This window comes from Rattus rattus, chromosome 3, assembly GCF_011064425.1.
Source record: "Rattus rattus isolate New Zealand chromosome 3, Rrattus_CSIRO_v1, whole genome shotgun sequence".
Classification (NCBI taxonomy): domain Eukaryota; kingdom Metazoa; phylum Chordata; class Mammalia; order Rodentia; family Muridae; genus Rattus; species Rattus rattus.
In genome coordinates, this window is record NC_046156.1 from 21,672,044 (window position 1) to 21,697,769 (window position 25,726).

A 25,726-nucleotide genomic window follows, 5' to 3' on the forward strand; every position below is an offset into this window, starting at 1 on the left:
AAACTGGCTTGGCACAGTTTATCCAAGACCTCCTGGTTTCAAGGGTTTCATTTGCCTTCTTTATTTCCTGTTGCTGGTCCTTCACCTCGACACCTCTCTCTCTTCAGGACACTTATTCTCACAGGTCTGGGTTACTGAATTGATCCACTCCAGGGGTTTACTCCACCTCTGTTTCCATCCAACTTTGATTATCCATGCCTTCACCTAACCTTTAGTCCTTGGCGTGTTTTAAAGTTTCAGGCTTATGGTATAAGCTCTTCCTGTGTCAACATACTCACTTTCATGACCCACTACATACATCCCAATGATCTAAATCTTTATTGCAAGTTAGAACATCTTTCCTGAGACCCAGAGTCATAAAACTCCCACCTCATCTCTACTAGATACACGGATACATATGCTTGTACCAAACGGGCTGGGCAAGCACTACTTCTTCAAGACCAAACATCAGCTCAGTTCTCAGTTCTCCTGTTTCTTAACTTGGCTCAAACAGCCACACAAGTGGGCCATCTGGAAATTATCTAAGATGCATTCTCTTTGCTCATTTTTATAGATTGGATTATAGAATTCTCTATCAGTTTCTCCTGTCATTTTCTTTTACGGTAAATGTCATAGTCCAGGTTCTCATAAAGTTTAAATGAAAGTATAATATAGGTGAGTGATCCCTGAAAGCATGGATACTTATCTCATTTCAGCTTCCAGAACATTTACTTCTATGTTCTAATGTTTACCAAATGGATGTGTAACTAGATAGAAACGTTAGAGGACTCATCACCACCTTCCCTTTTAAAAAAGATAATAATTTTGTCGTTTGATTTATTTCCTCCTCTTCAGCTTCTTTGAAGTAGGGTTCTGACTTTGTTAGCCTGGCTGTTTCTCTGTGATTTTGTAATAAATATCTAAGAGGAAGGGGAAAAGAGGAGGAGGGGGAAGGAGGAGAGTGAGGAGAAGAGGGGAGGAGGAGAGGGAGGAGGAAAGGGAAGAAGAGAAAAGTTTAGTTAGGGTTTGACGAGGAATTCCTCAGAGAAACCTTGGAGGAAGCTGGTAGAAAAGGGAGCGAATGTCTGAACAAAGCAGATGAGAGAGAAAGGGAGATTTCAGAACACTTAAAACATGCTGCTGTGACCGGTAAATCCCCTCGTGTGTTACGAAATTCAGCTGAAACAACAGAGATGAAAGATGTAATTTGGAATGGCTTTTCACTTGCTTAACTGTGCAGCCAACCCGTGCACCTGCCACACGCTTCTATGCTCACTGTGATGTGAGCCTTTCTGACAAGACTCCCAGTCCTTGGAAATGCAGATGACTGGGTACAGAGTGCAAGAGGCAATCGAAGCACAAATGATTGAACTCAGACCATGGACCTGAGTGAATGAAAAGACAAACAAGAGTCTAAGCAGCATTGCACCCGGAGAAAGGTTTTTCATATCTCTATAGATTTTATTGCAGCTTGGCGATAGATAAGGGAGAGCAAATAGAGAATTTGTAGCATCCGAATTGGAAGAGACAATTTTCATTTAAAAAATGTCAATATAGATTCAGAATTATTTTATAATACCAAAGGTATTATAATACCCAAATATCCAAAGGTATAGAATATCCCAATGAGACTACAAACACACACACAGGCAGGCAGGCAGACAGACAGACAGACACACACACACACACACACACACACACAGAGAGAGACTGGATAAATGCACCTGTTTATTGATATCACTTAATGCTTTTCAATTCAACTGTATTAAGGAAGATAATCATTTCACATTTAATGAAGTCTGTTCAGAGAGTTGTGAGTTTTGTGTGCTGATTTTCGTGTGTGCGAATGGCATCCAGCTAACTGTTCAGCTGCCTCTAATTCACCTTCTAGTTATGATAGCGAAACTGTCATTAACTCAGCAATGGATGACAGTTTTTCCTTTGCTCTAGTACATAGATGTATGTAATTACATAACAACCATTTAAAATTAGGTTGTAGACTGGAGACTTCACAGAGTTTTGGACATTTTTTCTCTGTAAGTGTGTATGCAATCTTATAAGAGCCTAAAGGTAGCGTTAGCAAGCAAAGAGAGTGGTGAGGTCGCTTGGATCTCAGGCATCTTTTCTTTCTGTCTTTCTTCCATGCCCCCCCTCGAAGACAAGACTACGGTGGCATCCACACTTTTCTAGGATACGACTTCTGCTCATTTTCGAATGTCTTATACCTAATTACTCATCTGTATTAGCTTTCTGACATGTGCTTTGATTTCGGAGTTGTAGTGTTTTGAACGAGAACTTTCTCTGCGGACTCAGATGTTTGAACATTTGGTGCTCAGTTGCTGGCACTGCCGGGGAGATGGTGCAGCCCCGCCTGTGGATTCGTGCCAATGAAGGTAGGCTCTGAGAGGTTGTAACCTTGACTCGCTTCCAGTTCCTCATCTAGGTGTCTGGTTTTTAGTTAAAAATGTGATCTTTCATCTTTCTATCCCTGCCACCATGCCTGCTCCTGGCTGCCATGTTTCCCATCATGGTGGACTCTTGCTTGTTTTGGAATCATAATCCAAAATAAATGTTTTCTTTGAAGAGTTGTGTTTGTTCATGGTGTTATATCACAACAGTACTGAATTAACAGATAAGGACATTATTATTTTTCATGTGTGATTATATAGTAGGCATTATGCTAAATGATTTGCACTTATTATTATGTTACTTAACCTTCCTAACCTTTAGTTCCAAATTGGGCGAATGACTGATAGATTCCAGATGTGAGCTCCTGTCTAAACATCAGGACTCATTCATTACTATGTCCATGTGCAAACTACTATATGTAGTTTAATAGTGAAATAATTCTATGTGGCTTTCAGTTTTCTTCTCAACATTGGACCAGTTCATACACCAGTCTGTAAAGAACTTCCCGTGTCTGTCTCCACATTCACTGTCTATATGAGACAATAAACTTTTGGAAGAAATTACCCCTTATTATGTCATTTTAAGACCTTGTACTTAAAGCAATGCATTGAGCTAATAGGATGAATTAGAATGAGGAGAAGGAGAAGGAGAAGGAGGAGAAAGAAGTGATGGTAGTGGTGGTTATGGTGATGGGGATGGTGATGGTGATGATGATGATGGTGATGGTGATGATGATGATGATGAGGTGGTGGTGATTATGCTGTTGCTGATGCTGCTGGTGGTGCTGGTAATAATGATGGTGGTAATAGTGATGGTGGTGATGAGAATGGTGGTAGTGGTGATGATCTAGTAGGATGATGAGGTGTAGCTGTTAGCATTTGTACAGATGATATTTCAGTAACTCTTCCCATCCCACACACAGTTCTTAAAACTTTGAGCTCTGAAAGCATCCCACTCTTCCCTTCAATTTGACTGCAGTTCTCTGCTGCCTTCACCCTCCGAACCTACAGAGTGGGAAGCTTTGCTATCAAAACCCCAGTCCCTGTTCTTTTGAGGTAAAAAGTCCTGTCGATACTCAGGATTGGATCATGTCTGATAACAAGATGGAACGGAGCCTAAGTATATCCTCCTGGCATGCCAAAGTGGACATCAATATCTTTCTTGGTCTACAATTCTCAGATAATGGTGATGTTTATTAAATGCAACACACACAGACCATAGACAGTAGTGGGAAGCACAGCAGCTAAGTGGACTTCACTGCAGAGCCACGCTGAGGGCTCCTTCACATCCATCTTGTTTCCTAAGGCTTCAGAAGTGATTAAGTGTAGTGGGAATAGAATAGCAGAGACGTTTCTTGCTTAAAATCTCTAATTAACTTTATCTTTGGTTCAAAGTCAAATGCAGGACCCATGTGTGGGGCTTGTGTTTATAATATAAATGCACAGGCAGCATGGATCAGTAAGAAAAGTATGATAATATATCGTCAGCACAATAGGGCAGCACCATGTATGTACACGTGTACACACACATGTGCATACACCTTATGCAGAAAAACATAAACACCCCACCCTCCCACATGTATGTGCACATAAACACATTCACATAGGCATGTACACACACAAACATACCTACACATACCCAAGCCCCAGCCATATGCAAGCACACAAACACCCCTTACCTCTCCCAGACAGATGCACTTACACATTTTAGCTGATATTTTGTAAATAAGGAAATGAGTATATAGGCACAGATACATAACATAGAGTAGACAAATCAGACATAACCTTAAATGTGGGTAAATTTTTGAGGCTTGAACAAATTGCAAATATTGTGTTGCAAAAAGATGATTAAATTAGAGAAATAATGTCTTCTTGGATTGCTAATCTTTATGTCTTCCTCATGACTGAAGCATACATCTAAGTATCAGTAATATTGAGAACTGGTCACAGGCATGGTTTAAGCTTTGACATAGCTTAAATCTTTGTCAGACAGAGCTTCTTTAGTTTCTTTATGCTGAAGTCTTGGGGAGTTCAAGGGGAGTGGCCAAAAGGACATTTGAGAAATATTCTAGTTTTATTTCTGTTACTGTGATAGAATATTCTGTAAAAAAGCAACTTAAAGGAGGAAAGTGTTTATTTAGCTTACATTAGCATCATTCCAGGGGCATCAAGACAGGAACTCAAAGGAACTGGTCACATCGCGCCCAAATTCAAGAACAAATAAGAGTGCATTCATGACTACCTGCTTGCTTGTTTTCTTTCTTTACTGTTATATGGTTCATGACCCAGCCTAGGGAATGCTGGTACCAACAGTGGGCTGCGTTGTTCTATAGATCAGGACAATCTTTCACAAACATGCCCATGGGCTAAACTGTTCTAGACAATTCGTCTATTAAGACTTTCCTCTTAGGTAACTCCAGATTGTGTCAAGTTGATAGTTAAAACCACTCATAACTGGGACAGAGTGTGTTTATTCATTGATAACTGTTGATACATTTCTTCATTGTTCTCTACTAGAGAATTTGATCAGCTTATCTGAAGAATGTCAGCCTTGCAGAAAGTTATTAATATTAACAAGTGGTGCTAGAAAGAAATTATTTCCAAGTTTAGATAGATCTATTTTAGTGGTAGATTAGAGGGGTTTAGTATATTTGCCTTTTTAGATAGAAATCTCAGGTTTGGAAAATTTTTCTTGAATATAGTCTTTCCCAGCTGTTAGGAAAACCAGGAAAAGAAAATTATTGGAAATCCATTTGCTGCTAATGTTAAGAATTTAGGAAAGTATACTAGTTGCCATGGTTGACATTAGTAAAGAATAGGACATTGAGTAGATGAAATAATAGAAATCTACTTTTAAAAATCCAAAATGGTGTCATCAGGGATGGTTATTTCATTAGGGATGGGTTATTTCAGTGACCTCTCTTGACGGCTCTCAGATGACACATTTACATCTATGACTACATATAGTCTTACGGTGAGTGTGTGTGTGTGTGTGCACGTGTGAACGTGCGTGTACGTGCATATGTGTGTGTGTGTGAGTGTGTGAGCGCGCATACGTGGCTACCTGCCTTCTAATTTCCCATCCTTATGAAAAGACCAGCATTATTGAATAGATGTAGGATGATGTCATTATGCAACAAGGCGGGTCCAGGATAAGGCATAGCCTATCATTGGATGAGAAGCAAGGGCAGTGGGGGAGGGCGGAGTCTAGGAAGGAGGGAGGAGCAAACCGAGGGCTGGGGGAGAACCAAGATGGAGACAACAGAGCAGGATGACCCAGATTCAGGTCGACTGGGTCAATTTTGCTTTGTCTAGGTGGGCGGTTTAAATCTTCATTAATTTGCAGTGAATTTGTTGTGTGGATGTACTGTGGATTGGGAAGTCAACATGTAAATCTAATTGCTAAATTACAAGTTTCTGGAGCTTTGATTTTACCGGGCTAAAAAGGACAGCGTGTGAAAGAAATGGCTGAGAGGCAGTTGGAGTGTGCGGATCTGGTTCTGTTGCCCTTGAGGAGTGAGAACGTGCAGGGCCCGCAGAACGAGGTGTGTGTGCGCGTCAGGATTGGTAACTACCGCCTAGTGGACCACGAGGAGAGTAGCCACCAGAGTGAGAAGATCTGGCTCGTGGGAACTGATAGAAAACATTCTTTTTAAATTTTTACTGCAACAAATAGGTCTCGTTCTAGAGATTTTATTTACTTTTAACTATGTTTAAAAAAAAACAGTCTCCAAACATGACAGGTTCTGAGTTACGACTTTTGTTCCTGAATTTTAAGAGACAGCTTAGTAGAATGCTTGCTGCCCGTAACAGAAAGTTATCAATTTAACATCATTTTTCAGTATCTAAATTATTGTGAAGTCATTGATACCACTTAAAGAAGCCCTTTCTCACCCTTTACAGTCAGTGGCAACAAGGATCACAGACATCAACATGACTTCAGGTGGCCTCACAGACCCCAAATATCCACATGGGCTTCAGTGGTAACACAGGCTACAGACATCCACATGGCCCCTGGCAGCAGGACCAAGGGCATTACCATGACATTTAGTGGGAGCACAAAATGGATATCCAAATGGTCTCTGGCCTCAGCATGAACCACGGTCATCATCATGGCCTTGGGTGACTCAACAGCTGAAAATGAGGAACATAGAAGGCTTCTGTGACAGCCCCTCAAAAGGAAACAGTCTAGACAGAAGAAAGCCATTGCAAAGAACTCTTCAACTGTGTGATGGAGATGCTGAAGTATAGCTCCTCACAGTTGATGGTTTCTGGCAGGGGTAGGGGTGGGGAAGGACTCAGTTTTCTTTCAGGAGCTGCCCACTGGGAGTTTGTTCATGTTCCAGGGAGTATAAGTTGGACTTGATATTTATTTGTGCTTTCTTCTTCTTTTGTTTTTTGGGATGTCCCAAGAGAGCAGGTTAGACCAGGGAGAACAGCAAAATGAATGTGACTGGGGTACATTATGTGATATTTAAAAATAATAAAGTCAATTTTCAAAAATAAAAATGCATTCATTGTGAGTGTACAGATTAGCTATTTTCAAAGGTATGTAATAAATATGTATATTCATATAGCCAACACCATCACCAAACTGTAGAGTAGTATTACCCCCACAGCTCCCCTATGCTTTTCTTTATCACTAACAACTCCTTCCCAATCCTGGCTCCAGGCAGCCATCAACTTATTACATTTTAGAATTTCGTGTAATAGAGCCACTCTCCTTCACTGTACCGTGTCTGACTTCTTTTCTGCAGCTGGATGCAGACTTCTTTGAAGCACAGTTTGAGGGGAATCATATCGATGTTCTGTCCCATCTTACTCCCTAACAGTGTTCTATTGTGGCTCTACCCCACTCTCTGTTTATTGTTTATAGCTTTAGTCAGGAAGCACCAAAGATACTAATGAACAGTTGATTATAGGTGTCTGTTTAGCCAGGAAATAATTTTAGTTGTCTTAGGTAAATACATAAAGACAGAAATGCTGGATCAGGTGAGAAAGCCATGCTTATTTAAAAACAAAACAAAACAAAACAAAAGAAGCCTGAGTTATCCAAGAGGCCTTTAAAACATCTCAAGCTGTTAGCATTGCCTTTGGTTTCCCTCCACAGAGGTAGAAGCTAGGTCTCTGTTACTGAGCACACCATGTACCTCAGAAGAGGACAAGAGGCCCCTGTGGGTCCCTGACCTGACTATCTACTCCCTGAAGACTATCATTCATGGTGTCAGAAGGCACCATGCAAACATCCAAAGGAGGACAGCAAACAGCAGTCCTATCCAGCCATCATGCCTATGAAACCACAACAATGACCAGAATGGTACAGTAACCAACTCTAAAGGTACAATAGGCGCACACATATCTTGCCACTCACCACAACTCTCTAATTAGACTTAAATCCACTCGTGTTAACTACTCAGGTCTAGTACTCAGGTCTACACACACATGTGACTAAAACGTGCCCTTACTTGTCTATGAGGCTTCACTCTCATCCCTCTGGCTCGTCTCGATTCCCCATAATCCTCTCTTCTTCATTCCTGTCTCATATATTCCATGCCTTACCGTTTAAAAACATTCTTTCTCTTTTCCTTAAGATTTTTCTTTATCTCTCATAATCTCATATTTTCACAACCTATATACATCCTATATCAACATACACACATATCATGTACACACATATGCATTTGCACACATATATAAATTTAGTACTAGATTCTGAATTTAAAAGAAAGATGCAGTGATTATCTTTCCAATTCTGGCTTATTTGATTTAATATAATTCTCCAGTTTTATTAATTTTCCCCTCCCAAAATATCACGATTTTTCCTTATGATTAACAAAATTTCCTGGGTATACATACCATATTTTGTTCATCCATTTATCCTTTGATAGATATCTTGGCTGGTTCTACGTCTTAAGCTTTAGGACTAGCGTAACAACGACACTAACAAGCAATTACTGTCACCAAACCAAACCAACCCAGCGTGAGTAAATGTCTCTGTGGTATGTTGACCAGCCCAGGAGTCATACGTTGTTTCATATCATTCTGGATGTACCGCTTTGAGAAACCTCCACCACACCAATTTCCATTCCTGGAAGTGGTGTATAAGGCTTCACTCTTGTGACTTCCCAATCAGCATTTGTTACCACCTGTTGATAGCCAGTTTTTTTTTTTTTTTTTTTTTTTTTTTTTTTACTTGAGTATTTTTTTTTTTCATTTCGATTGTTATTCCCTTTCCGGTTTACAGGCCAACATCCCCCTAACCTCTACCACTCCCCTTCTTTATGGGTATTCCCCTCCCCATCCTCCCCCCATTGCCGCCCTCCCCCCAACAACCACGTTCACTGGGGGTTCAGTCTTAGCAGGACCCAGGGCATCCCCTTTCACTGGTGATCTTACTAGGATATTCAATGCTACCTATGAGGTCAGAGTCCAGGGTCAGTCCATGTATAGTCTTTAGGTAGTGGCTTAGTCCCTGGAAGCTCTGGTTGGTTGGCATTGTTGTTCATATGGAGTCTCGAGCCCCTTCAAGCTCTTCCAGTTCTTTCTCTGATTCCTTCAACGGAGGTCCTGTTCTCAGTTCAGTGGTTTGCTGCTGGCATTCGCCTCTGTATTTGCTGTATTTTGGCTGTGTCTCTCAGGAGAGATCTACATGCGGTTCCTGTCGGCCTGCACTTCTTTGCTTCATCCATCTTATCTAGTTGGGTGGCTGTATATGTATGGGCCACATGTGGGGCAGGCTCTGAATGGGTGTCCCTTCATCTCTGTTTTAATCTTTGCCTCTCTATTCCCTGCCAAGGGTATTCTTGTTCCCCTTTTAAAGAAGGAGTGATAGCCAGTGTTCTGAGATGGGATAGAATCTCAAACCAGTTTTAATTTACTTTTCCCTGCTAGCTGTGGATGGGGAACATCCATTTAAATATTTATTGGCTATTTGTGTTTCTTTGAGAACTGTCTAATCAATGCATTTATTCTTTGGATGGCTTGGTGTTTTGGCATTTAACATTTGGAGTTCTTTATATGTTCTAGATATTAATCCTTTGTTTGATGTATAACTGTCAAGAGTTTTCTCTCTGTAGGTTCTCTTTCTCTCTGTAGTGGTTTTTCTTGCTGCTGCAGAAGATTTTGGTTTTTTAAGTTTCACACAACACTTTCTCAATTCTGTGCTTTTGGAGACTTTTTTTTTTTTTTAGAAAGTCCTTGCTATATGTTGGAGAGTTTGCATATATTTTTCTTAGTACTTTCAGTGTTTCAAGTCTGACATTAAACATTTAATTTAATCTCAAATTGATTTTGTACAGGATGAGAGACATGAATTTAGTTTTATTTTTCTACACGTTGGTATCACATTTTCCTGGCATAGTCTGTAGAAGTGTGTCTCTTCTTTCCCAATGTATATTTTTGATACCTTTATCAAAAAGTACATGGTTGCTCGTGTATGTTTATTTTGGCATCTTCTATTTTTTTGGAGGGGGGCAGACCTGGCCTTTATGTCTGTCTTTGTTCCAATACCATGCTGTTTTGCTAACATAGCTTTGCAGTATAGTTTGAAATTGGGTATTTTGGTGCTTCTAATATTGGTCTTTTGGCTCAGCATTGTTTGGACTATTGGGGAATATTTGGGCTATGCCACTGGAATTTTGAGGGAATTGTCTTCACTCTGTAGAACACTTTTGAAAATTAGGCATTTTCTCAGTATTAATTCTGCCATTTCATGGACATGGGAGGTCTTTCTAACTCTTATTGTCTTCATTCTGTTCCTTTATTGTCTTAACATTTTAATTGTGGAAGTCTTTAACTACTTTGGTTAGAGTGTCACTAGATGTCTTAAATACTTGAAGATATTATGAATGTACATTTTTTCATGACCTCATTTTTGGCAAGATTGTTATTGGCTATTGATTTTCATATGCTGATTTTATAGTGTTATTTTGCTGAAAGTGCTTATTAGGTCTAAGAGCACTTAAATGAAGCATTTCACATTTTAAAAAATGTTTTATCATGTAATTCCTTATTTGTATCCTTTGTAATTGGTTTATCTTTTCTTATTGCTCCAAGATTTCAAGCATTATATTGGGGGAAATTGGGTCATAGTGGGCAACCTTGCCTTAATCCTCATCATAAAGGAGTTTCTTTTGTTAGCTATTCCCTATTTATTGTAATATTGTTAGTATTCTGTCATTAGTTTTCTATTCAGGCATGTTCTATTCCTAGTTTCTGTCAGGGTTTTATATGAAGTGATGTTGAACCTTGTCAAGGGGAAGATCATGCAATTTCTGTTCTTAAGTTTATGGCTTGTATTATTTACTGATTTGTATATATTGGATGGACTTTACTTCTGAGAGTGGAAGACAGTTGTTCATATATATGATCTTATTAATGCAGTCTTCACCTTGATTTGCAAGTGTTTTGGTGTCTTTTTTAACCAGTGAAAATAGTCTGTAGTTGAGTGTGTGTATGTGTGTGTGTGTGTGTGTGTGTGTGTGTGTGTGAGAGAGAGAGAGAGAGAGAGAGAGAGAGAAAGAGAGAGAGAGAGAGAGAGAGAGAGAGAGAGGGAGAGGGAGAGAGAGAGAGATTTAATCTCTGGTTTTGAAATCAGAATGAGCTTGACAGATCTCCTTCCTGTCCATTGTGTGGAAGAGTTTGAGGAGTATTGGCATTATCGCTTCCTTAAAAGTTTGATAGACACAGAGAAAGTCTCACTCTCCATGTCTATTTCTGCTCTATTCACGACAACAGAGAAATGCAGCCAGCCTAGTTCTTTATCAACAGAGGAATGAATAGTGAAAATCTGATACATAGACAAGATGGAATATTATTGTGATATAAAGAAAAATGAAATAAAATCTGTGAGAGTGTATATAATACTGAAGTCACCCAATCTCAGAAAGAAAAAAAATCACATTTGCTCCTTCAAATGCAGAGCCCACCTTATAATGTATACATGCATATATGTAACAGATTTAAGTGTGGGTATATTATAAAATGTAGTAAGAAGAACAGAAGAGTGGACTATTAGGCTATGAAGAAGAACCAATGCAGGTAAAGGACACAGGACATTTGAGAGAAGATAGAAAGCTAATCATTTCTCTAGTTTAAAGTTTGCCATGGACTTTTTTCACTTTTGTGGCTGGTAAACGCATAATGATGTAGTCGATAGTGTAAGCACATGGTCCAAAGGGAAGCCCCTGACTTCGGAATGGGTGCTCGAACTCCATGAAAGGTCACTCAGCTGTACCAGACTTGGGCCTAGAAAAGTGCCTGTCAGAATGGATATATTAATCTGACTGCATAATGCTTTTTTGTAATTTGGCATGTTATGTACAATAAAGTGATTTTAAAATGATAGCGTCCATCAGTAAATATGTATGGTCCTGAGGTTTGCTTCGTTGGGAGATTTTTCAATGGTTGCTTCAGTCTTACTTATTTTTATAGAGTTGATTTAAGTTGCTTATGTACTCTGGATTTAATTTTAGTTGTTCATACACATCAAATAATTTCTCCACAATTATTTTTAAGACATTTTTGATACCTCCCCTCCCAACACCAATGTTTGAAATAAGAGATAAAAGTGAGCATCCTTTTTATTTTTTAAATTTAAGTGGAAAATTTAGATTTTTTAAAACATTTTCCTAAGAGTAGCTTTCTCATAAGTGAACCTTTTGCTTTTATGGTAATTCTTATTAACTTGATTTGATAAAATACTTTATCATGAATGAATATCAGATGTCCCTTTCTGTCTAGTGAGATAAAACACAGCATTTTCTTCTTTACTTTGTTAATTGCCTGATTTATAATGATTGATTTTCAAAGAGTAGATGCTTGGATCTCTGGGATTAATCTCACTGCCAGAAGTTTTTAAAATGTGCTAGATTTGATTTACTAATATTTAGTTAATGGCTTTGCCATTCCCATTCCTGAGGATTATTTATTCATTTCTTTTTACTTTTTCCCCTTTCAAACATCTTTGCCTAGGTGGCTGTTTCTAAGTCAACACTGATCTCATCAAATTAATTGTGAAATTCTCATCTTTTTATTTGATTATGAATCTACCTTATTGACTAATTTTAATAATAATTATAGTTCCTTTATTTCATGGGGAGAATATACATATCTATCTACCTATCTATCATCTATGTATCTAAATTTAGGAATGATAATATCTGAAATTTATGTTGTGTTTTATATTGTATTTTATTGTCTTTATAAAGATGGTCAGATTTCAGGAAGTCTGCCAAATGTTCAGTGGATTGGCCTAAGTCTTACAAGCCATGCTTGTAAAGTATGTTAGGGCTCATCCAGAGACATCCTCGCTCAGCAGTATTCCGACACCTCTACTAAGGTGTGAATATCTGGGGTCATTAATCAAGGTGACCCAGAAGGCTTTTCAGGCACCATTTGTTACATCTGAATGGTTTCTGGGCTGCATCCGAGGCTACCAGCACACACTCTGCAGCTCCAACGTCCTTAGTAGTTCTCCTGGTCTCTCAGTTGTACTGTGTTGAGAGTTTGTTTTCCTATCAATAGCAGATACAGTCTCCTGCATGTAGATTTTTGAGGGCTTTTCTCTGTGTGAGTTCTTATCTGATTCTGCATTCCACCAATCCCAGACGCTTCAGCTCCCTTCCTCTCATCCATTTCTCCTCAGTCCAAAAGAGGAGCACACTTTGGTTAAGGATCCATCTGTGTGCTACTGTTTCAGGCTGAGCTACCCTGAGTGCCCTTCAGTGGTTTCTCCTGAACTTGTGTTTTAGGTCAGGGTTCCCTGCAGTGTGTTATCTGAGATCGTTGTTTAGGTTTTTAAGTGTTAGTGGTGGGATGCTCTGTGTTCTTCCCATTTTTAACAATTGGGACTGGGAGCATCCTAGTCTCACTGCTTTGTGTGGTACCAGAGGTCTGTAACCACAGAGTAGAGAAGTGAAGAACGGCGTGGTGGTTGCGGGCTGGGGTGCACAATCTTCCCAGTGGTTATTCAGCTTTCTCGGTTAACTTCACGCATGCATCTTTAGAGGACGACGCTTCTGATACAATGTCAGCTGTGTCGTTTGCAGCACAGTGCAAGGTTGGCTCACTGCATTGGACACGGTGATACCTGTCAATAGTTTTCATTATTGCTTTAGTAGAATTTTATTTTATTTTAAAACAAACAGACCCTGATTTGAAATGTCTATGGCCTCTTCCTCATTTCTAAATGTTGAACATGTTCTTGGCAACTTTCTTCTTCTTATTGGTGACATCCATTTTGTTACAATTTTTTGCTTCAAATCCAGGAATGTACTATGGCCCATTAAATACTTTTTTCCTGTCGAAATTTATGCCAGAAGATAAATTAGTATGTTCAAGCCCACAGCACCCCAAGTGTGCTCTTTAAATGGGATGGGAAGAAGAGTCGCCATATCCTGCCCCTGAGGAGGTTTTAACAATTACGTGGATATTCCATCCAAGATTCTTCATTCAGCATACGTGTAAAAGGTTTCATTCATCCTGTGGGAATTACATGTGTTTTAGGTCCTGATACACTTCGTATTGTGAATATTTCACAATCATGCATGTATTGCAGGCTTGGGTCCACAATGTGCTGCTTTGGAAGGTGGTGGGCTCTTTAAGAGGTAGGGCCTAATGGGAGGTACTGGGACCCCTGGGGTTGTGTCCTAGAAGGTGACTGTGTTTGTTCTCTTTTATGTCCTGGCCATGAGAGCTGTGATATCACTCCTTCATGCTTTTCTATCGGGACATGTTCTATTGCCCCAGGCAAATGGTACCAAATGGTCATGGGTTGGAGCCTCCTGAACTGTCCACTTTTGTCTTTAAGGTTGACTCATCTTAGTGTTGGTTGTACTGATGTAAAGATAACACAATCATTGATTAAGACTACAGCAGGCCCTTGAGATAATACCCACAGGTTTTATGGTCTCCTGTGGTATCCCAGGAGGGAAAAATATCTGTGGATACTCAGGTTTCTTCTATAAAAATGATGACATATTTACATATAAACAATGCATATTTCACATGTGCTTTAAATTTTTCTCAGATTATAATGCTAAAATAACTTAATGTAATATAAATATACAAACTGATGCCAGACTGTGTATTTACAGAACAAAGACAACACAAAATACACTGTACATGTTTAGTGAAGACACAAGTCTTTTCCTATTCTTCTTCATCTGAGATTGGTAGAGACTGGGAGCTGGTGAAACAGAATACTGTATGGCCACTGAAAACACAAATTTGTATGTGTATATATATGCATATATCTTCCGTGTTTCATCATAGGTGGGATATCAGTATCCCAAGTCCTACTTGGCCTTACTGACATGCATAATCATGCTTGTCATTAATATCTATCTATCTATCTATCTATCTATCTATCTATCTATCTATCTAATCTATCATCAAACTGTATGTATTTATTCTGGGTATAAAACTCAGGGTTTCATGCATACTAGGCCATTGAACTGTATCCAGAACTCATCACCTATAAAATCTCAGTGACAAGTAGGAAAGAGACAGAAAAAAGTCAGAAGAGCATTAACACATCCATCACTGAAGATTAGATGATGTCAGAAGCTGATCCTCATGGACTTAAATATAGATGATAGGAAGATAAGAGATGTGTTAGCCACATCTAAGGCAATATTTCAGCTCAACAAGGGGGCACTTAGAAGTTGTGCCTTGCCAGCAGTGACAGCTAAAATGTCAGCCAGTGACACTCACTTGTTTTCATGTGACAACATCAAATAATTAGCTCTTGCTGATTTTTCGATTGTTGATAGACTTATGCTCATCTTGTCATGCAGCACAAACATATGGAAGACCTTTATTTTTATCTAAATGACTGTTGAACTGTATATTATTATAAAAACCTTGTGAGAACATCAGGTATAGGAATAATTTATCCAATAAATGATCAAATGCCAGTAATGGTGTTACTGACTTGAAACAAATACTTTGTCCTTTCCAACATTTAAGTTGTTTTAAGTACAAAGTTGAGATTTCTTTGAACTTGGTGACACAAAATTACCTGGGAATGTCCTAAAATTCTCTGTTATCAGTTTGGCCTTCAACACAGATCTGACACCTTGGTTGTTGGTTTAGAGCAATTAATTCCCTTATGACCAGCTCTTAATCTGGAATGATCAAATCAGAGTCGATGAGGTTTATGAAAGTTAGAAAAAAAGTCATTTTGCCCGAAGTAAAAGAGTTTGTTTCTTTGCAACACAAAAACTATTTTGACAGATTTTTGCTGAGGTGGTCATTGGAACAACCTAAAATAATTCCAAATACCCCCGTTGGAGATGCTGCAACCACTCTCTTACCCTTTTAGAGCCTTGTAACCTAAGAAATAGTCCCAAGGTGAAAGTGTATGTGGTGTGGATTCTTCTTTTTTCCTTTTTCCCTCCTATCCTGCTATCTTTCTCACAGAAAAATAGAGAGAAATGCATGAGAATTGTATATGTGTTTGCTTGATACCTTTGATAAGATGCAGCTCAAATATGAGGAAGATAAAATCAAAATGATCACATGCCCCTAAAGCTGAAAGGTTTCATTACATCACAGTAAAAGAAAATCAACATGACCCTGTAACATATGTCTTTCCATCTCCACCTTCCCTCAGATCAGTAAGATAAGCTTTCATTGAGCTCATCTGAAGAAATTATAGATTCGCCGAAATTTCCCCAGACCTCCAGCCATCTTGACATTTTGATCTCGTGTGTCAAGAAAGTGGTCAAGGTTGATCAAGGTTTCAACAGCAGAATCTGTCCTTGAGGGGGGGATCAGTGCTATATTTTTATGAAATTTTTAGGAAGGTGACTCATTGGAAAATAATATCTCAATTAAGCACTGTTGACATGTTGATTTTCTAGAGACTGGAGTTTTAGTATTGCTTGCCTCACATCTGATATTTCTAAAAATAAGTAAATAAAACTAATCACAGAAATAGTGTCAATGAAATGGATCAATCAAAGGAATATAACCCTGATATCACCCACCCAGGCATTCTCGTTAGATGGTATGAATTACAAGTGAGAGAAACCAAAGAAATGGCAATTTCTCACCCTCGATTACTGGCTTATACTTTAGTTCGTTTGGTCTTTTGACAGTTGCTTTTGCATACTCTGATGAGCTCCAACCCAAAGCTAGCCAAAACGATGGGACTCCAATGCCTGTACGCACCAGTCATGATACAATGTTTAGCATGCTGAGTACAGCCATGATTTATTAAAAGTAACACCTGAGGGATTCCGGCCCGCAGCAGCTCTCTGCTCCCAAAACCCGTGGGAGACAGGCCTTACCGCCTGGTCAGGTGGGCACTCCTGAGGCTGAGGAGCGGAAGAGACCACCAACACTGCCCACCCCTGCCCACATCCCTGGCCCAAGAGGAAACTGTATAAGGCCTCTGGGCTCCCGTGGGAGAGGGCCCAGGTGAGGCAGGAGCCCTGCCTGAGACACCGCCGGAACCTGAAGGAAACAGACCGGATAAACAGTTCTCTGCACCCAAATCCCGTGGGAGGGAGAGCTAAACCTTCAGAGAGGCAGACACGCCTGCGAAACCAGAAGAGACTGCTCTCTACACACATTGCTGATTCCACAGGTAAGACAAACTTTTCTGCTACAAACAACCTGCCTGGTGAACTCAAGACACAGGCCCACAGGAACAGCTGAAGACCTGTAGAGGGACAAAACTACACACACGAAAGCAGAATACTCTGTCCCCATAAATGGCTGAAAGAAAACAGTAAAACAGGTCTACAGCACTCCTGACACACAGGCTTATAGGACAGTCTAGCCACTGTCAGAATTAGCAGAACAAAGTAACACTAGAGATAATCTGATGGCGAGAGGCAAGCACAGGAACACAAGCAACAGAAACCAAGACTACATGGCATCATCGGAGCCCAATTCTCCCACCAAAACAAACATGGAATATCCAAACACACCAGAAAAGCAAGATCTAGTTTCAAAATCAGATTTGATCATGATGCTGGAGGACTTCAAGAAAGACGTGAAGAACTCCCTTAGAGAACAAGTAGAAGCCTACAGAGAGGAATCGAAAAAATCCCTGAAAGAATTCCAGGAAAACACAATCAAACAGTTGAAGGAATTAAAAATGGAAATAGAAGTAATCAAGAAAGAACACATGGAAATAACCCTGGATATAGAAAACCAAAAGAAGAGGCAAGGAGCTGTAGATACAAGCTTCACCAACAGAATACAAGAGATGGAAGAGAGAATCTCAGGAGCAGAAGATTCCATAGAAATCATTGACTCAACTGTCAAAAATAATGTAAAGCGGAAAAAGCTACTGGTCCAAAACATACAGGAAATCCAGGACTCAATGAGAAGATCAAACCTAAGGATAATAGGTGTAGAAGAGAGTGAAGACTCCCAGCTCAAAGGACCAGTACATATCTTCAACAAAATCATAGAAGAAAACTTCCCTAACCTAAAAAAAGAGATACCCATAGGCATACAAGAAGCCTACAGAACTCCAAATAGATTGGACCAGAAAAGAAACACCTCCCGTCACATAATAGTCAAAACACTAAACGCACAAAATAAAGAAAGAATATTAAAAGCAGTAAGGGAAAAAGGTCAAGTAACATATAAAGGCAGACCTATCAGAATCACACCAGACTTCTTGCCAGAAACTATGAAGGCCAGAAGATCCTGGACTGATGTCATACAGACCCTAAGAGAACACAAATGCCAGCCCAGGCTACTGTATCCTGCAAAACTCTCAATTAACATAGATGGAGAAACCAAGATATTCCATGACAAAACCAAATTTACACAATATCTTTCTACAAATCCAGCACTACAAAGGATAATAAATGGTAAAGCCCAACATAAGGAGGCAAGCTATACCCAAGAAGAGGCAAGAAACTAATCGTCTTGGCAACAAAACAAAGAGAAGAAAAGCACAAAAACACAACCTCACATCCAAATATGAATATAACAGGAAGCAATAATCACTATTCCTTAATATCTCTCAACATCAATGGCCTCAACTCCCCAATAAAAAGACATAGATTAACAAACTGGATACGCAACGAGGACCCTGCATTCTGCTGCCTACAGGAAACACACCTCAGAGACAAAGACAGACACTACCTCAGAGTGAAAGGGAAACAACTTTCCAAACAAATGGTCAGAAGAAGCAAGCTGGAGTAGCCATTCTAATATCAAATAAAATCAATTTCCAACTAAAAGTCATCAAAAAAAAGATAAGAAGGACACTTTATATTCATCAAAGGAAAAATCCACCAAGATGAACTCTCAATCCTAAATATCTATGCCCCAAATACAAGGGCACCTACATAATAAAAGAAACCTTACTAAAGCTCAAAACACATTGCACCTCACACAATAATAGTAGGAGATTTCAACACCCCACTCTCATCAATGGACAGGTCATGGAAACAGAAATTAAACAGAGACGTAGACAGACTAAGAGAAGTCATGAGCCAAATGGACTTAATGGATATTTATAGAACGTTCTACCCTAAAGTAAAAGGATATACCTTCTTCTCAGCTCCTCATGGTACTTTCTCCAAAATTGACCATATAATTGGTCAAAAAACAGGCCTCAACAGATACAGAAAGATAGAAATAATCCCATGCGTGCTATCGGACCACCACGGCCTAAAGCTGGTCTTCAATAACAATAAGGGAAGAATGCCCACATATACGTGGAAATTGAACAATGCTCTACTCAATGATAACCTGGTCAAGGAAGAAATAAAGAAAAGAAATTTAAAACTTTTAGAATTTAATGAAAATGAAGGTACAACATACCCAAACTTATGGGACACAATGAAAGCTGCGCTAAGAGGAAAACTCATAAGCGCTGAGTGCCTGCAGAAAGAAACAGGAAAGAGCATATGTCAGCAGCTTGACAGCACACCTAAAAAGCTCTAGAACAAAAAGAAGCAAATACACCCAGGAGGAGTAGAAGGCAGGAAATAATCAAACTCAGAGCTGAAATCAACCAAGTAGAAACAAAAAGGACCATAGAAAGAATCAACAGAACCAAAAGTTGGTTCTTTGAGAAAATCAACAAGATAGATAAACCCCTAGCCAGACTAGCGAGAGGACACAGAGAGTGTGTCCAAATTAACAAAATCAGAAATGAAAAGGGAGACATAACTACAGATTCAGAGGAAATTCAAAAATCATCAGATCTTACTATAAAAGCCTATATTCAACAAAACTTGAAAATCTACAGGAAATGGACAATTTCCTAGACAGATACTAGGTACCCGAAGTTAAATCAGGAACAGATAAACCAGTTAAACAACCCCATAACTCCTAAGGAAATAGAAGCAGTCATTAAAGGTCTCCCTACCAAAAAGAGCCCAGGTCCAGACGGGTTTAGTGCAGAATTCTATCAGACCTTCATAGAAGACCTCATACCAATATTATCCAAACTATTCCACAAAATTGAAACAGATGGAGCACTACCGAACTCCTTCTATGAAGCCACAATTACTCTTATACCTAAACCACACAAAGACCCAACAAAGAAAGAGAACTTCAGACCAATTTCCCTTATGAACATTGACACAAAAATACTCAACAAAATTCTGGCAAACCGAATCCAAGAGCACATCAAAACAATCATCCACCATGATCAAGTAGGCTTCATCCCAGGCATGCAGGGATGGTTTAATATCTGGAAAACCATCAACGTGATCCATTATATAAACAAACTGAAAGAACAAAACCACATGATCATTTCATTAGATGCTGAGAAAGCATTTGACAAAATTCAACACCCTTCATGATAAAAGTCCTGGAAAGAATAGGAATACAAGGCCCATACCTAAACATAGTAAAAGCCATATACAGCAAACCAGTTGCTAACATTAAACTAAATGGAGAGAAACTTGAAGCAATCCCACTAAAATCAGGGACTAGACAAGGCTGCCCACTCTCTCCCTACTTATTCAATATAGTTCTTGAAGTTCTAGCTAGAGCAATCAGACAACAAAAGGAGATCAAGGGGATACAGATCGGAAAAGAAGAAGTCAAAATATCACTATTTGCAGATGATATGATAGTATATTTAAGTGATGCCAAAAGTTCCACCAGAGAACTACTAAAGCTGATAAACAACTTCAGCAAAGTGGCTGGGTATAAAATTAACTCAAATAAATCAGTAGCCTTCCTCTACACAAAAGACAAACAAGCCGAGAAAGAAATTAGGGAAACGACACCCTTCATAATAGACCCAAATAATATAAAATACCTCGGTGTGACTTTAACCAAGCAAGTAAAAGATCTGTACAATAAGAACTTCAAGACACTGAAGAAAGAAATTGAAGAAGACCTCAGAAGGTGGAAAGATCTCCCATGCTCATGGATTGACAGGATTAATATAGTAAAATGGCCATTTTACCAAAAAGCGATCTACAGATTCAATGCAATCCCCATCAAAATACCAATCCAATTCTTCAAAGAGTTAGACAGAACAATTTGCAAATTCATCTGGAATAACAAAAAACCCAGGATAGCTAAAACTATCCTCAACAATAAAAGGACTTCAGGGGAATCACTATCCCTGAACTCAAGCAGTATTACAGAGCAATAGTGATAAAAACTGCATGGTATTGGTACAGAGACAGACAGATAGACCAATGGAACAGAATTGAAGACCCAGAAATGAATCCACACACCTATGGTCACTTGATTTTTGACAAAGGAGCCAAATCCATCCAATGGAAAAAAGATAGCATTTTCAGCAAATGGTGCTGGTTCAACTGGAGGTCAACATGTAGAAGAATGCAGATCGATCCATGCTTATCACCCTGTACAAAGCTTAAGTCCAAGTGGATCAAGGACCTCCACATCAAACCAGACACACTCAAACTAATAGAAGAAAAAACTAGGAAGCATCTGGAACACATGGGCACTGGAAAAATTTCCTGAACAAAACACCAATGGCTTATGCTCTAAGATCAAGAATCGACAAATGGGATCTCATAAAACTGCAAAAAGCTTCTGTAAGGCAAAGGACACTGTGGTTAGGACAAAACGGCAACCAACAGATTGGGAAAAAGATCTTTACCAATCCTACAACAGATAGAGGCCTTATATCCAAAATATACAAAGAACTCAAGAAGTTAGATCGCAGGGAGACAAATAACCCTATTAAAAAATGGGGTTCAGAGCTAAACAAAGAATTCACAGCTGAGGAATGCCGAATGGCTGAGAAACACCTAAAGAAATGTTCAACATCTTTAGTCATCAGGGAAATGCAAATCAAAACAACCCTGAGATTTCACCTCACACCAGTGAGAATGGCTAAGATCAAAAACTCAGGTGACAGCAAATGCTGGCGAAGATGTGGAGAAAGAGGAACACTCCTCCATTGTTGGTGGGATTGCAGACTGGTACAACCATTCTGGAAATCAGTCTGGAGGTTCCTCAGAAAATTGGACATTAAACTGCCTGAGGATCCAGCTATACCTCTCTTGGGCATATACCCAAAAGATGCCCCAACATATAAAAAAGACACGTGCTCCACTATGTTCATCGCAGCCTTATTTATAATAGCCAGAAGCTGGAAAGAACCCAGATGCCCTTCAACAGAGGAATGGATACAGAAAATGTGGTACATCTACACAATGGAATATTACTCAGCTATCAAAAACAACGAGTTTATGAAATGTGTAGGCAAATGGTTGGAACTGGAAAATATCATCCTGAGTGAGCTAACCCAATCACAGAAAGACATACATGGTATGCACTCATTGATAAGTGGCTATTAGCCCAAATGCCTGAATTACCCTAGATGCCTAGAACAAATGAAACTCAAGAAGGATGATCAAAATGTGAATGCTTCACTCCTTCTTTAAAAGGGGAACAAGAATACCCTTGGCAGGGAAGAGAGAGGCAAAGATTAAAACAGAGACTGAAGGAACATCCATTCAGAGCCTGCCCCACATGTGGCCCATATATATACAGCCACCCAATTAGACAAGATGGATGAAGCAAAAGAAGTGCAGAAGTGTAGATCGCTCCTGAGAGACACAGCCAGAATACAGCAAATACAGAGGCGAATGCCAGCAGCAAACCACTGAAGTGAGAATAGGACCCCCGTTGAAGGAATCAGAGAAAGAACTGGAAGAGCTTGAAGGGGCTCGAGACCCTATATGTACAACAATGCCAAGCCACCAGTGCTTCCAGGGACTAAGCCACTACCTAAAGACTATACATGGACTGACCCTGGACTCTGACCTCATAGGTAGCAATGAATATCCTAGTAAGAGCACCAGTGGAAGGGGAATCCCTGGGTCCTGCTAATACTGAACCCCAGTGAACTAGACTGTTGCGGGGAGGGCGGCAATGGGGGGAGGGTGGGGAGGGGAACACCCATAAGGAAGGGGAGGGGGGAGGGGGATGTTTGCCCGGAAACCGGGAAAGGGAATAACACTCGAAATGTATATAAGAAATATTAAAGTTAATAAAAAAAAAAAAAATGAAAAAAAAAAAAGTAACACCTGAAAACATGAATAACATACCTGTCTCTACAGAGAAACATGGCACGATTTGTACTTAACATTTATTAACACACTTGCAAAATGCATTAACACAGTGGGAAACAATAAATACCAACAATGGCTAACATAAGAACACAAAGAAAACAGGCAAGTCTCCACAGATCTCGGCTATAAAACCCGGAAGTCTAAACTCAGCTAAGGCATGTCTAAACTCAGCAGGCTACCTGCCCAGGCTGGGGGATCACGGTTCCTCCTAGAAAAGTCCTTGAAAACTAGAGTTGTTTGATTTTCTACGTCTCACACAGAAGATGTCCAGAGTTCTTTATGATTCTATCAGGTATGTCATTCCTTTGCTGGGACAGGCAACTCGCGTAGACTGGTGAGAAGATTGGAAATTGTATCGGTTCTGAGGACTTTCTTTTCTCCACCCTTGGAGTTTAGAAGCTGAAGACGAAGCCTGTGAACGGCAACAACAACAAAAGCTCAGACCTAATGAAGTGAAGAATCCAGAGGGAGTGTGGAGTACTAGGTCTCGGCAAGACAGGCTAGAGACGTCATTAAATCTTTATTATGCACAGTAGTCACGTGAATGGCATACACACTTCAGAGTGAGACTGAGCGGAGAAAGATATCGTCCTCAAACTGGCCTTTACGTCACGATCCTGGTCTCTGTTGCTACTTCCGTGATTCACACAAGCCCACAGGCTGGAAGTGCGGCTGGCATTAGCAGCACTGTTTCTATCCTATTCCAACCCACATCCAACCAATCAACATGCCTAGGTGCTGAACCCTGAGAACAGGACCTAGTACATTCCCCCAGTACGACACCAAGTCTGAGGTATAAAAGCACTATTTTCTGGAGCCCTCTTGACCTTTCTATGGTTATTAATGTAGCAGATGGTAGGTGTGATGGTTTGTATATGCCTGGCCCAGGGAATGGCACTATTTGGAGGTATGGCCTTGTTGGAGTAAGTGTGCCACTGTGGGCGTGGGCTTTAGGACCGGAATCTTAGCTGTCTGGAATCCAGTCTTCCATCAACAGCCTTCAGATGAAGATGTAGAGCTCTCAGCTCCCCCTGAACCATGCCTACCTGGATGCTGCCATGTTCCTGCCGTGATGATAATGGACTGAACCTCTGAACCCATAAGCCAGCCCCAGTTAAATGTTGTCCTTATAAGAGTTGCCTTGGCCATGGTGTCTCTTTGCAGCAATGGAAACCGTAAGACAGTAGGATGGATTTGAACTGATGAGATGATATCGTTCTGTAATTGTTTTATTTTTTCTTTCTTTAAAAAAATATTTATTATATATAAGTACAGTGTAGCTGTCTTCAGACACACCAGAAGAGAGCATCAGATCTCATTACCGATGGATGTGAGCCACCATGTGGTTGCTGGGAATTGAACTCAGGACCTCTGGAAGAGCAGTCAGTGCTCTAACCACTGAGCCATCTCTGCAGCCTGTTTCCTTATTTCTTACATAAGATTTTATTCTCCCAGTTGAAGTCAAGGGTCATAAGTCTCTTGGAATTCCTGTCTGCCCTGCTGATTCGCACTAAGTATAATTACCTGAAAAATATAGATGATCAATAGCTCAAAGAGAAAGTGTTAAATATCCTTAGAATGTTCGTTTGAGGTAAAAAGTTTGAATGTAAGCGACTGTCTGCACACTGCTGTTGCACACAGATTCAGAAAGTTCTTGTCTCCTTCCGTAGTCCTGGTGAACTCAACCCAATTCATTATGAGTCTCTGCGCTGATATCTGATTTCTTGCTGACAGCCTGGAAATCACTCACTGGTTATTAAATTCTGAGTACAGTGACAGGAAGATGTATGTTGAAGAGAAGGTAACACAAATAGATGGTGCGATTGGCAGATGCCAAGCTTGCTTCTTCCCACTCCTTTGTGATCTTTACTTTTTCAGAAGATTGTTATGCAATTCCCAACCTATTCAGAAGAGCAACAGGAGTCCTGCTAGCTTTGTGAATCAAAAGTCAAGAAATCCTATCCCCTGGAAGGAATATACTATCTGTGTGTATAGTATGTATATATTATGTATGGTGTGGCTATATATGTTTAGGCATGTTTGCACATACCCAGGCACATGTGGAGGCCAGATGTTGATGGTGTCTGCCTCAATCATTCTCATTATATTGAGGGTGGGCTTCTCACTTGAACTCAGCTTATCAATTTGGCTAAGAGGGCTAGCTAGCTTGCTTGCTTCTGGGACAGCCTGTTTTCACCTCCGAGAGCTAGGATTACAAGGGGACTGTCACACTCATCCCACGTGTACATGGGTTCTTGCAATCAACAGTGTGTAGAGGAAGTTTGATCCAACAACATGGCTATTCTGATCACATCCAAAGCCCTTCTAGGTCTCTGTGATCCAGCTGGAATGCAGACAAGTCCTTAGTTCACAACTTTTTCTCCTCTTCCTCTTTCAACCCGCTCATCTGAATAGAAGGGAATTTGTTTTTATGCAGATTGAACAATTGGAGTCTACATTTTCAATACTTGGTATGTAAGAAAATGTCACTTTCCTAGGTCCTGGAAACTACAGGTGGCTTTCAAGGAAACTTCCTTTACATGAATTAATTCTCACGTGTTAATCACACATTACAACATCCAGTTTCTCCAAGTGAGCTCCCGGAAGGGACCATTAAGAAAAGGAGGGATAATGGCCTAGATTCTTCTCTTTGCAATCCACACCTAGTAACAGGCTAGAGGCGGATGAGATTATTATTATTATGATGATGTCTGAATCTAGATAAGCCTCTCTATTGCTGTCTGCTGTTCCTGATGAAGAAGGCTTGGACATCCCCCATGTATTTGGCAG

At 39.9% G+C, this 25,726-nt stretch overlaps 1 protein-coding gene across 1 annotated transcript in view; it reads right to left on the reverse strand.

The window, feature by feature from the left end:
- Positions 1-16,573: 16,573 nt before the first annotated feature.
- Emcn (endomucin) overlaps positions 16,574-25,726 on the reverse strand; it is a 92,641-nt gene continuing 83,488 nt past the window's right edge. The window contains exons 12-13 of the mRNA XM_032897272.1: positions 22,892-23,348; positions 16,574-16,620 (exon numbers count right to left, since the gene is read on the reverse strand). The gene's annotated coding sequence lies outside the window, so the exon portion shown is untranslated. The remainder of the gene's footprint in view (positions 16,621-22,891; positions 23,349-25,726) is intronic.